The sequence below is a fragment of the Drosophila biarmipes genome, chromosome 2L (assembly GCF_025231255.1).
Source record: "Drosophila biarmipes strain raj3 chromosome 2L, RU_DBia_V1.1, whole genome shotgun sequence".
NCBI classification, from domain to species: domain Eukaryota; kingdom Metazoa; phylum Arthropoda; class Insecta; order Diptera; family Drosophilidae; genus Drosophila; species Drosophila biarmipes.
The window spans coordinates 5,212,919-5,224,456 of NC_066612.1; the positions used below are offsets into that span (position 1 = coordinate 5,212,919).

At 39.1% G+C, this 11,538-nt stretch overlaps 1 protein-coding gene across 7 annotated transcripts in view; it reads left to right on the forward strand.

Annotated features, from left to right (window-relative positions):
• The window catches only part of LOC108033591 (fibronectin type-III domain-containing protein 3A), a 260,877-nt gene that overhangs the window by 203,232 nt on the left and 46,107 nt on the right, over window positions 1–11,538 (forward strand). The gene's annotated exons all lie outside the window — the stretch shown is intronic.

Sequence of the window (11,538 nt, forward strand, 5' to 3'; positions counted from 1 at the left end):
TTATTGCAATGGAGTGCTGAAAACTAAATCATCATCTTCCAACCAGATCCACTATCCACCATCCAGGGTGGGCTCGGGGGTCCCTGAACAATTGATACACTCTCCACCAGCTCATTTAATATTTATGCGCATTTAGCCGGGCACTTTTTCCATGCGGCATCCAGCCATAGTTGTTGGGCGATAGTTTCTGTTGGCCCATGCGTAAATATGAGTAAAATAAATACATTTTTTATCTCCATTTTATTATTTTTGGCTCTGCGCTGGTAGGCATAAATTATGGACATACAAGGAGAAATATTTAACGCCTCTCGGGCGCAAGAAAAAAGGGAAGAATATTCTAGGCCCAGAATGCGGCATTTGAGTTCGAGAAAAATCCGGCGCAAACCTCAAGCAGGCCTCTATAAAATAAAAGTAAATTGGTTGTCCGGCTTGGGTTTCCCCAACATCCGCATCCCCAGCATTTTGTTTTCCCCTTTTTTTTTCTCATCGCTTTTTTCCCCTTGTATATGCGCGTTTTTTCCTTTAGCTCGTGTCGAGGCGCTCAAGCTGTGGCATAATTTTTACGCATTTGCTTGGATCCCTCGGCAAAAGTGTTGATAAAAAGAAAAAAAAAACGAACTGGGGGCGATAGAGCAGTGTGGGCGTGGCAGCATACGCACATACTTCCTGCTTGAACTAGTAAAAAAAAAACTAGTAATATAAATAATAAAGAAAAATGCTGGAGCCGGGCGAAAAGTTAAACAATTCATGGTCGAAGCTTTATGCTTTATACGCAAAACTTTGGTCTTTGATTTCGGATGTCAAGGCATCTCCACTCTGCCCGGTCGTCTTTGTGCCCGGAGCAACGCTTATCTCTGCCGGCTGCCAAGACGCACATCACCGAACTACAATGATTTCGGTATGCCATGCCCTTGTGGCTCAACGGGGTCTATTGGCAGTGGAGGCTCGACTTGGCTAATAGCCTATACGTAATAAAGAAAAAAATGTTTCCTAAATTATTTAGGAACGTATATCATATTGAGGTTTACAAACTACCAGTAAATATTTTATAAATCTTATAATAAACATCATTACAAAAGCTCTAGCCACCAAAGTCTGGATTTGTTAAGAACACAGGAAATTGATAATACAATTATAGATAGCAGAAGTAGTCTTGGTTATATAAAAAAATATTGAAAAAAATAAAAAAAAAATTAGTTATTATATTAGTTAATTAAATATATATACACAATTTAAATATTTTAAAGACTTTCCCATATATATTTTAAGGAGTATGGTCATGGAAAAGTCAAGGAAAATAGATATTTAATTATGTATATCTTATAGAAGTTGATGCAAAACATAATGTGTTTATTTATTTGTTATATATTTTTATAATGTGATTTCAGCATATTTTTTTATTTTTTTAAAAACACAAATTAATAATTTTTTTATATTTCAAGTTAGGGTAGTTCCGTGCTCGTCCTAGCCAAATTAACTGCTCTCGCATTTTTGCTTGTTTTATGTTTATTTGTTTGGGGCCGCGACGTTTGCCAAAAACCAAGGCTGTCTGTCTATATATCTCTGATGTCCCTGCCGCCCCTTTTTGGCCCCTTTGGGCGCCCCCCCATGCCGTCTCCTTGCCTCTCTTTCTACGGCATTATGGCCATCTCTCTCGGCTCAGTGCAAGCTCGTTTTGTGTGAGGCCAAAATCCACTTAAATCGATAAAAACTATCAAATCTGTGCGGGGCGTGTGCCTTAGTTGTCGTTTCTTTTTTTTTGGTAGAGGTTTGGGGTTTCTTTTTCCTCTGAAGCCCCAAAGCCGGAGCTTCGTCACTCATACGCCATGTGCGGCGTCTCCAGCGTCGTCGCCACTCATTTTTCGCCCATGTTGCGTATGTTGTCAAGTCTCTTCCGCTCGCTGCCGCTCACAGAAACACACTGTTCGTTTCTCTCCGTGTATGTGTGTTAGCCTTCTTTTTTCTTGGCATCGCAACGGCCAACGAAATGGTGCTCAGCATTATGGTTGCTGCTGTTGTTGCCGCTGGCATGTCCGTTTTGGCATGGACTTGGCCCAAACTCATTGTTTGGGGGCACCCCTTGCCCCCTTCGGTTCGATTTTCCTCTCTATTTTCTGGGTGGTTCTCTATGTTTTTTTCTGGGTGGTTCGGTTAGGCAGCAGCAGCATTTCCGCTCTTTTCCGCTGTTGTCAAGCAGCTAACACACACTAGCGTGAGTTTATAGGCGCCGGCATTTGGCAAAACTCACCCCCCAAAACCCCAAAAGCAGGACCAAACCAAACATCCAAATGAGATATGTGTGTGCCCTGCTCAAAACTATAATGCTAAATGACAAAATATGACAAATTATAATAAAAAAGAAGCTCGTCGAAAGAAGATATATTCGCTGAACGCTGAATTTTATGACATTTGTCATGGAAATCTTTCCGTTCGGCTGATTCGTCTTTTGTAATGCCAATTTTGCGGTTGCCTCGCATGACAGTTAACACTTGGGCCTCCTCTTTTCCTCTATATATGTATATAGTATATGAAACTTGCCGAAAAGCCTGCATTAATACAAAAATCACGCACTCGTAAATGCTCCTTTTATAGGCATTGCGTGCCGGGATTTTACAATGTCTGTGAAATAAAGAAATACTTGAAAAAAGATTAACAATAATCGCAGCTAATCATAGTATAATTATGTGCTACCACAAGTGAAGCACTTGTTTTTGGGAGAGGTTTTGGAACTCTCCAGAAGCTATAATATAAATTAGTGAATTTAATAGAATTCAACTGAGTTCTCTTCGAAAGTTGTCCACAAACCGAGTTATTTTTTATTTCTTTGGTTCTGTTTCTCTGGCTTGTAAATTTTACAACCAGAAAAGGTAAAAAAGCGCTTGATTTTATTTGTTTGACATACATTTTCCAATTATTTTCTGCATTAAAAGTTGCCATCAACTTTTTACTACGTCAACTGCAGTCAAAAATAACTCAATTTTCATGATTCTAAAAAACAATTGCAGCACCCAAGAGTTTCAATTTACCACAATACAACAACTTATTCACAACTGCTTGAAAAAAGCTACAAAAAATGTCCAAACAAAACAATTTTAAACCAAATTAAGAGAGAAACAAAAAAAGTGGATATTATCATTGAAAAATATACCATACAAAAAGCGGTGGACGAGTTTGCTGGGGAAAGTAGGAAAACCGGAGGTGGCAAAGGGCCTGTGCGGCAAATCCCCCTTGACAAAAAGTAGATCTCGGTTATAATTGGGGGAAAAATCCTCACGCCAAGCAAAGTTTCCAATTAGAGAGCGAGTGGAGCAACAATTTTATGATTTTTTTCATATTTTATTTCGTTGTCGCTTGTCGGGAAAAACCCAAGTTTGAAGTTTTCCCAGTTTTGGTTTTAGTTATTTTATATACCTTGTGTGTGTGTTTTTTTTAATATATCCTATATGTGTGTTGGCCAAAGCAATTTGCTCACATGCACCAAACTGGTATACACAAACAAAAAACGAACTTTATAAACTAATAAACTCAGGCGTCGAATGCAAGTGGCCCGCCCCCTTTGGCCCGCCTCCCGCTCACTGAGTTTCGATTAAATTTTTGTTTAGGTATTTCTGCCGCACTGCTTTTTTTTTTGAGCTGCACTGCTGCTTCCCCCTTAGCTCAACAATCGGAAAATTGCTGCAGAAATTTTTGTGTGCTCCATAAATATTTCTCGAACATTTTTTGGGGTCCCCATGTTATTTTTTCCTTTTTTTGCTGCATTGCAACGATTGTCGTTAGCCATATGCAACCAGCAATTTGGGATATTTTCGCCAATCTCCTAAAATCACACAGACCCAGACGTTCATGTAGATGCACCTCAAGGCATTTGTTGTCGTTGCAGATTTTCGAACAGATTGCATATTGATTAAGTTGTTGATGAAATGGAAGCGAAACTAGTTATTGCACCATGGGGTTTTAGGGTGTTAAAGACGGTTGAAAATCAAGGTTTAATTCGGAAAAAACAAGGAACTTTTAAATTGTGTGAGGCTCATCGTGGGATTTATTTGGTGTATCTATAAAAAAATCTCCACCAGCCTGGACCTAATTTTCTGGTATTTTCTATGCATTACTTTTATATTTAATTTCTTCCCGCTTTGCCAAACAATTTCGTAACTGCCATTCGTGTACTTTTTCTTCCTGCCAAAATATTTAATTTTAAAAACTACATTTTTTATGGTTTGCTCTCTCCACATGCGGCTTATTACACGCCTCACTGCCTGGCCACAATTAATTTGGCTTTTTTGTTTGCACTTTTAATTTTTTTCACTCCAACAAACTGCAATGGCAAAATTACAAAAATTATATATATACCATAAAAAAGAAGGAGGGCGAAATGGAAATTTCTACCAATTAGTGAGGAGCAGAGAAAAAGGAGAAGCTGTTGCAGTTAAGGAATGCAATTATCAAAAAGGCCAAAACCGGCAGCAGAACAGGGCCATATCAGAAAATGTGGATAGTCCCAGAGAATTACCAAAAATGCAAATGTGCCCCATCTCTTTCTGCCCCACTATGGCCCTCTCTCTCTCTCTCTCGCACAGTTTGCGGCACAATGATTGCTGCATTTATGAGATAAGTTTTTACTGTCGACAACAATTAAATTACATTTTAGAGTTTATGGCCTTCGTTGCCGAGTCGCTTCTGTCGCCAAACTTCAATAAATTCTAATAATTTATTTCATTACCAGAGCGACTCTGTGTGTGTAATTTCTGCTGCATTTAAAACGTATGGAATGCCAAAAAATTTGGGAGCACACAGAGAATGGACCATAAAACGTGGCTTTTCCTGTGTAAAAATGTTTTTTTTTAGTATATGTGTTAGATAATAAATTTAATTGTTTGACGGGAAAACAAATTTTTAAATATATCTCTATGTACCCTTTTTATTTTAAATTTAAAACAAGATAGATTTTAAATAGGAGTTTTGAAAAATTGTATAATTATTTTAACCGAAATTCATGTGAAAAATTGTATAATTATTTTAACCGAAATTCATAGTATTTCCCGAATTCTTGCCCAGCTTATTTAGAACCCAATTATGAATTTTATAATTTCAACTTCTAATGCTTTTGCAAATTCCAGCTGGCATTTAAATTGGAAATTCTTATCTGCCTGGCGTTATTTTTATAATTTCGTTAGCTATTTTATTTTTCTATCGTACACTTTCATAACAAATTGATTATCATTAGGGTCGAAACTATTTATCCCACCCGCATGTTGCGGGTAAAATATTTGTTATTTGCATTTCGGGCATTGTCATAATGCGATGCCTGCACCCGCATTTAATTTGGGCGGCGGTTCCAAGGGCGTTCATTTAGTCATTTGTGTGGTTCAACATGCCACTTTCAACGCCACCAGGCCGCGCCACGCCCTCCTCTGTGTTAGTTAGTTATCGGGGAAATTGAAAAACCGCATTGCATGTGTGTCTATCTATCTCCCCCCGCAGATATTTGCCACACTCGCACACACACCCCGGGGTTTTCCGTCGTGGTTCCCCGTCGCACTTCGCTCTCGGATTATTTTTGCATGCCACTGGGCGTGTTAAACATGCATATTCTGATAGACCATTGTAGATGCGAACAGATATCCTTGGCACCCCGAGAACATTTTAATTAGTGGGGTCCTTCAACCCTGACTAATGGACATGTGGGAATATGTGTGAATCGGTAAATGGCCAAAGCATGGGATGTTTTGGCATGTGGTTTCAGAGTTTCTTAGAAATTTGGAGAATTTTCTAGGAAAATTAAATTTTCTTGTTATACAACACTGGAAATATCTGCATCTCAAAACAAATCCCTAGTTCAACATGTTCCAGCTTAACAAATGAGTTCGGTAGATATCCATAGTCATGGGCAATGTTTTGGGAAATAGTTTCAGAGTTTCTTAAAAATTTAGGGAATTTTCTAGGAAAATTAATCTTCTTGTTATGCAACACTGGAAAAATCTGCTTCTTTCCCCAAATCTTTATTTCAACATGCTGCCGCTTAACAAATGAGACGGGGCGGTGTCCAAGGGTATGGTATGTTTTGGGGTTGGGTTCTAAAATTTCATACACATTTGGGGAATTTTCTGTTATGCAACACTGGCAAAATCTGCATCTCCACCAAAACCTGAGTCATCAACCTGCTCACACAGAGCAGGAAAAAAAGGTGGTCTTTATGCAACAGCAGTAATTAGCCGCCAACGCTGCCACAAATTGTAGTTGCATTGTTTTTATTATGCCGCCTTATGCAACCGAAGATAAAACCAAAAGTACAACAGCGAAAAATGCAAACAATAACCAGAAATACCAAAAAACAAAAAACCCAAATCATTAACATAGTGTGTGTCTGTAATTAAGCGAAGAAGCTGGCCAGTACAACAGGTTGTTGGTTGTTAGTTGCCAATTTGTTGCATATGGAAAATGTTGTCGCGTGTATTTCGGTTTTTTTTTTTGGGACTCCTTGTTTATTTTTTTTTTTTGTGTAATTATTGAGGTATTTCGGAGACTTATGCAATTAAGTGGTGCTGCTGAGACATGTTGCATGTGGCAGGTGGCATTTTGCCGGTTGTTGGCTGGCCTGAATGGGGGCTTTTTGAACCAGAAACCATTCTAAACGGAACCGATAACCAGTCATTGAGCTTGGCCAGGGGAAAATGTGCCACGACATAGAACGCACCAAGGCATTTTCCGCCTTCCGCCCCCCACTTGGGGAATTTTCCAGACACGACGCACTTGAGCGCACAAGGTATGGTAGGAAAAGAAAGGAAGAAAGCTGTGAAATGGCCGCCATTGACTGCAGTTCTCTAGACATTTTTCCATGTCTTGCATGGCTCTCTCGCCGACTTGGCCAACTTGGCCAACTTGTCTATTAACGGTAACTGGGTAAATGTTAGAAATTACCGTTAGAAAAATTGCCTCTGCCCCATTGCTATTTGCACACAAAGTAAGCCATTTGTTCGGGCGAAGAAAAGCCGCGAAGAATCGGTTAGTGGGAGAAGAATTGCTTTGTCTTTGCTCAGCGGCCCTGGCTTCTGTGAGTGGGAAAGTGTTGACTTGGCCCAAAAGAAAGGGCCTGAGATATTTAGCACCTCCACTAACTCAATCTGCCATCTGTGAGCACGAGAAATGCTAATTTCATTTACTTTTTAAGGCAATTCTTAAGATGGAAAAAAGGCTCATTAAAGTTAATTGCTATGCATGGCAGAGGGAAGAAAGCCAGTGTGGGGGGCCTTGCATTAATGGTTTCTTCGTTTTGGTTACACCTAATGGTCTGTGGCCCCATTAGATGGCTGCAACATTGTGTGCATCAATTATTGTAATTTCATTTCTACAAAACGAGTCTTGTTCATCGCTTGTGGGTAGGTATTACAATCAATTGATTTATTTGACTCATGCATCTAAATGCATTTAGCTGGCTTTTTTTCTGAATAAACTATTATATATTGTAGTTAATGATACTTTTTATTTGTGCTATATTAGTTAGGGGAGGGTAAATGGAAAATTATAATTCTGGTTGAATAGATATAAGAAACTATACAGTTTTGCCATTAGATTCCCTGAGTGTTTTTGTTTTCTTACGCATCACACCTAAAATATATTTCTAAATTTAATGATTACTTATTAATAATATATTTGGATGATTCCTCTAAGAAAATCAATTATTCCCATCAGATTTTGTCGGCATCCCGCGGTCTTTTGATTGACCTGTAGACCATATCACGACATTCTGCCATTTGGCCGGAGCACATTCGCCTGATGGCTGCTCAATAATTCATTAGACATTTGACACCTTCGCAGCGGCGGATCTGAAGACACGTTCAAAATCCGTTGACACCTCGGATGCGCCGTGTGCCCCATGGTGGAGGGCGGGGATGGGGATGACTTGGGGGGACAGGTGCTCCTCCGATACTCCAACAAATGGCCTCATCAAGACGCTCAACGTGTCGCAAATGCGTTGTCGTTGAGTGGCCTCGACACCCCCACCCCCCAACCCCTGTACCCCTGAGCCCGCCCACCTATGTACCACCTACTGACAAAATAAAAACCCGGGGGCAAGTTTTCACTCAGTAACCACCTGAAGCCGGTCTAGACACTTTTGACACAAATGCGGCGGGTGTTAAGAAAAAAAGTCTACAAATGTCTCCTCTTCATCTGTCTGCCATTTAATATAGCGAATAAAAAAGGAAAAACCGAGGAAAAACAAAAACAAAAACAGAAAGAAGCAGATTGCTAAGCTGCGTAGATTTCCGCGTGGTGTCCTCCGTGTCGGTTCAGTCTGACCCGCCCTCTCACCTGGGCTCCAGCTCACCTGGCTGGCTACGTCAGCGTCAGCGCTCGAGGTGCGTGCCTCATTGTCTGCCACACTCCGAAAAATTCAGAAAAGCTGGAAAACCATTTTTATAAACAAATTTCAAAACTGAATTTAAGTTCGAATTTTTAAGCCACTATTAATGATGAGATGCAATGGTAAAATATTTTTACTTTACAAAATATTAAAAAATTTCTTTCTTCCCTTGCTCTAACAATTTTTAAAATAATTTATACTATAAGAAGGCAGTCACATGTAATAGAGTTTTTATTTATTTGTTTTTATATGATTTAAATACTATGTTAGAAATATCTAGTCTAGCAATTTTGTATTCATTAATAAACATAATCTGGTCCTTAGTAACATATCACATTTTAATTTTATTTACCTTTCAGTTAAACACTCTTGAAACTAGAGAACATTTCGTGATTATTTATAATTCAAAATTGGGTTAAAGAAATACAAGACCTCAAAAATGTTTCAAGTCTCTTTAGTTTAAACCAATTGCATTTTGTATATTTTATTTTATAAAAAGGGGTTTCTATTCCTAGAAAACCTAACGAAGCGTTGAAAATCGTTACATATGGAAAGAATTTTATTTTAAAGGTTAATTTAACCATCGCCAATTGAATTAACATTTGACATATTCTTTGTGCCCGTGTAGGTTGGTGCGGTGTGTGGGTGTGTGGAAAGGTGTGAACGGCGGCCAGGTGAGGGTCTTCGGTGGAAGAAAGGGAGGGTGGCAGGTAGAAAGAGAAAGAGAGAGCGGGAGCGAGAAAGACCGAGGTCTCCGGGAGTACTTGAGACAGGTACGAGAGTGCATATTGAGACAGGTGACAACAGTCGCACTTCATTCACTCTGTTGTTGTGACTGCAGCGACTCTTTCCCCTTAACCCAACCCAACCGCTTCTCCCGTCTTCTGCTTCTTGGCCAGGTTCTTCTGCCGCACTTCTTCTTGGCCCACAGCATTATGCAACACCAGCAGCGACAGCAACAACAACTGTTTGCTGGTAATTGCTGCAGCTGCAGACGCACTAAATCAATTAGAATGCAGCCCACGCAAAGCATTTGCAATGGAAATTCCTAAGCACAGATTGTTCTACATCTAGTTCATGATAACGTCTGGCAAGTTGCTGGAAAGCGGGCTCCGCACACTTGGCAACTCTATTCAGATTGCCATCTTCAGGAGGAGTGCTTTCCAGAAGTATCTTTAAGCAGTTACCAAGAAGAATGTAAGGCGAAGCAGCAGCAGCGTTTGTGGGAAACATAGTTGCGAGCCAGTAAATCATTGGCCATTAAAACATTTCTACTGCGCTCTAAAGGGATTTTCAAGACAATTAATCACTGAATAAGCACTTGCTTAAATTAATTAAATGGAAATATATGACTCTAGTTAAATATTTAAAAAGCATATTATAGTACCCCATAGATTGTGTAAAAGAAAGAAACCTCTCGTCACCCCCTCTTCAATATCACTTGTCATTCTCACTTCAATTGATGGAATTTTTATGGAATGCATCTCTTTCACTTTTCACATTCTTTTCGATGGTGATTCGCGCCGAAAGTCAATGCTCCCCGAAATGGAAATGATTTTTGCCGCCGAGTAATGGGGTTCACTGACCCCCTCTCTTTTTTCACTCCCCAGAAATGCAACACCCAACACCTTTGTCAAAAACCGAAAAAAAAGTGGTCGGCCAGTTGTCAGTTGTTGGTGGAAGGTGCGATAAATGCGGACAGACGTAACGAGCGAAAGGGCCAAAAAAGAAACCCATTAAAGTAAAGCTGCATTAACAGCTAAATGAAAACACCCAACAACAAAGCGCAGGCATCGAATTTCCTTACAGACAGAGAAAATAGTGGGTGGGATATGCCATCAGACAAGTGAGAAAGAGATGGGGACTGTACCCACTGAGCAAAAACAATTGGGAACTTATTTGGAAAATAAAAAAAAGAGCTGAAAATATTAAAGCATTTAGAAAAATTCTGACAGCTCCTACCCAAAAATGACGTTTTCTTCACTTGTCATACAAATAGGCGCGCCTTTCTCTGCGATTCTCACTTTTATGAGGACTACTATTTTACACTAAATGTCGAACGTACCTTATAGAGATGTTTTATTACCCATCTAAGTACCATAGTGCAACTTCTCGGATATTTTTGGACTTTCCACCGATTGCTTATTTAAATATACCATTATTTTTAATCATTATTTTTTATCAGTGTCCAAACGAGTGCTGGGGAATGCCAAATCGAACGATTAAGACACGCTTACGTTTTAATTTTGCCATTGTTGTTTTGTTCTGCAGTTTCGTCTTTCATTTTCGTGTTTTGCCCTCACTTTTTTGTTTCTTATTTGCTATTTGCGGGGTTTCATTTAAGTGCCCGCTGCTGTACTGTATTGCGGTTGTAGCAGTAGTTGTTGTTCTTATTAGCTAGTTTTCACTCTTATCTGTCGCTATTCTCTGTTTTTTATTTGTATGAATGCATGTGGGTGGTGTTTCCCCGGGAGAACCATCCCCCACACCCACATTTCCCCCATTTCCCACACTCTTTGTCGTTTAGTTTGTGCCTTTTGTGAAAATATTTCAATTATTTGTCAAATTGACACAATGCGCAATTCTGCTTACAATTTGCAATTGTTTGGCTCGACGGAGGCAACACGAAAAACAACAATTGTCGTGGGCCTGCGTTGCTCTCAACAGTTCGGAGAGATAATTCCAATTTGATTTATTTTTCGCACTAGATTTCATTGAAAATATTCACTTTGCTTGGAATCTTTCATGTTGTCGTTGATTTTCCTGGAAATTCTATGTGGAACGGAAGTCTTTCGTCATTGATCTTTGATCTATAAATATTTGGTTTTTATGTGCATTAAAGTTAGGGAACATGTGTTGACATCGAGTGTGGTCTTTTGATTATGTATTTTGGGAATGGAAAAATATTCTTTAAATTATGTTTTTTTCGAATTAAAAACTATTCAATTCGTTTTCTAAACATCTTTTAACACAATAAAAGCCTTTCTCTCCGCTTCTCAAGAAAACAAACTATAAGCCCTCAACCTTTATTCAAATTCAATGAATCTATTTAATTAAACACATCCATAGAAATTCTTTGGAATTCACTGATTTTATACCCACACTTAAGTGCCAATTAAACCAGCTTATCAGATTTGTCTATGTTTCAATAGGCTGTTTAGGTTTTTTATAAACTT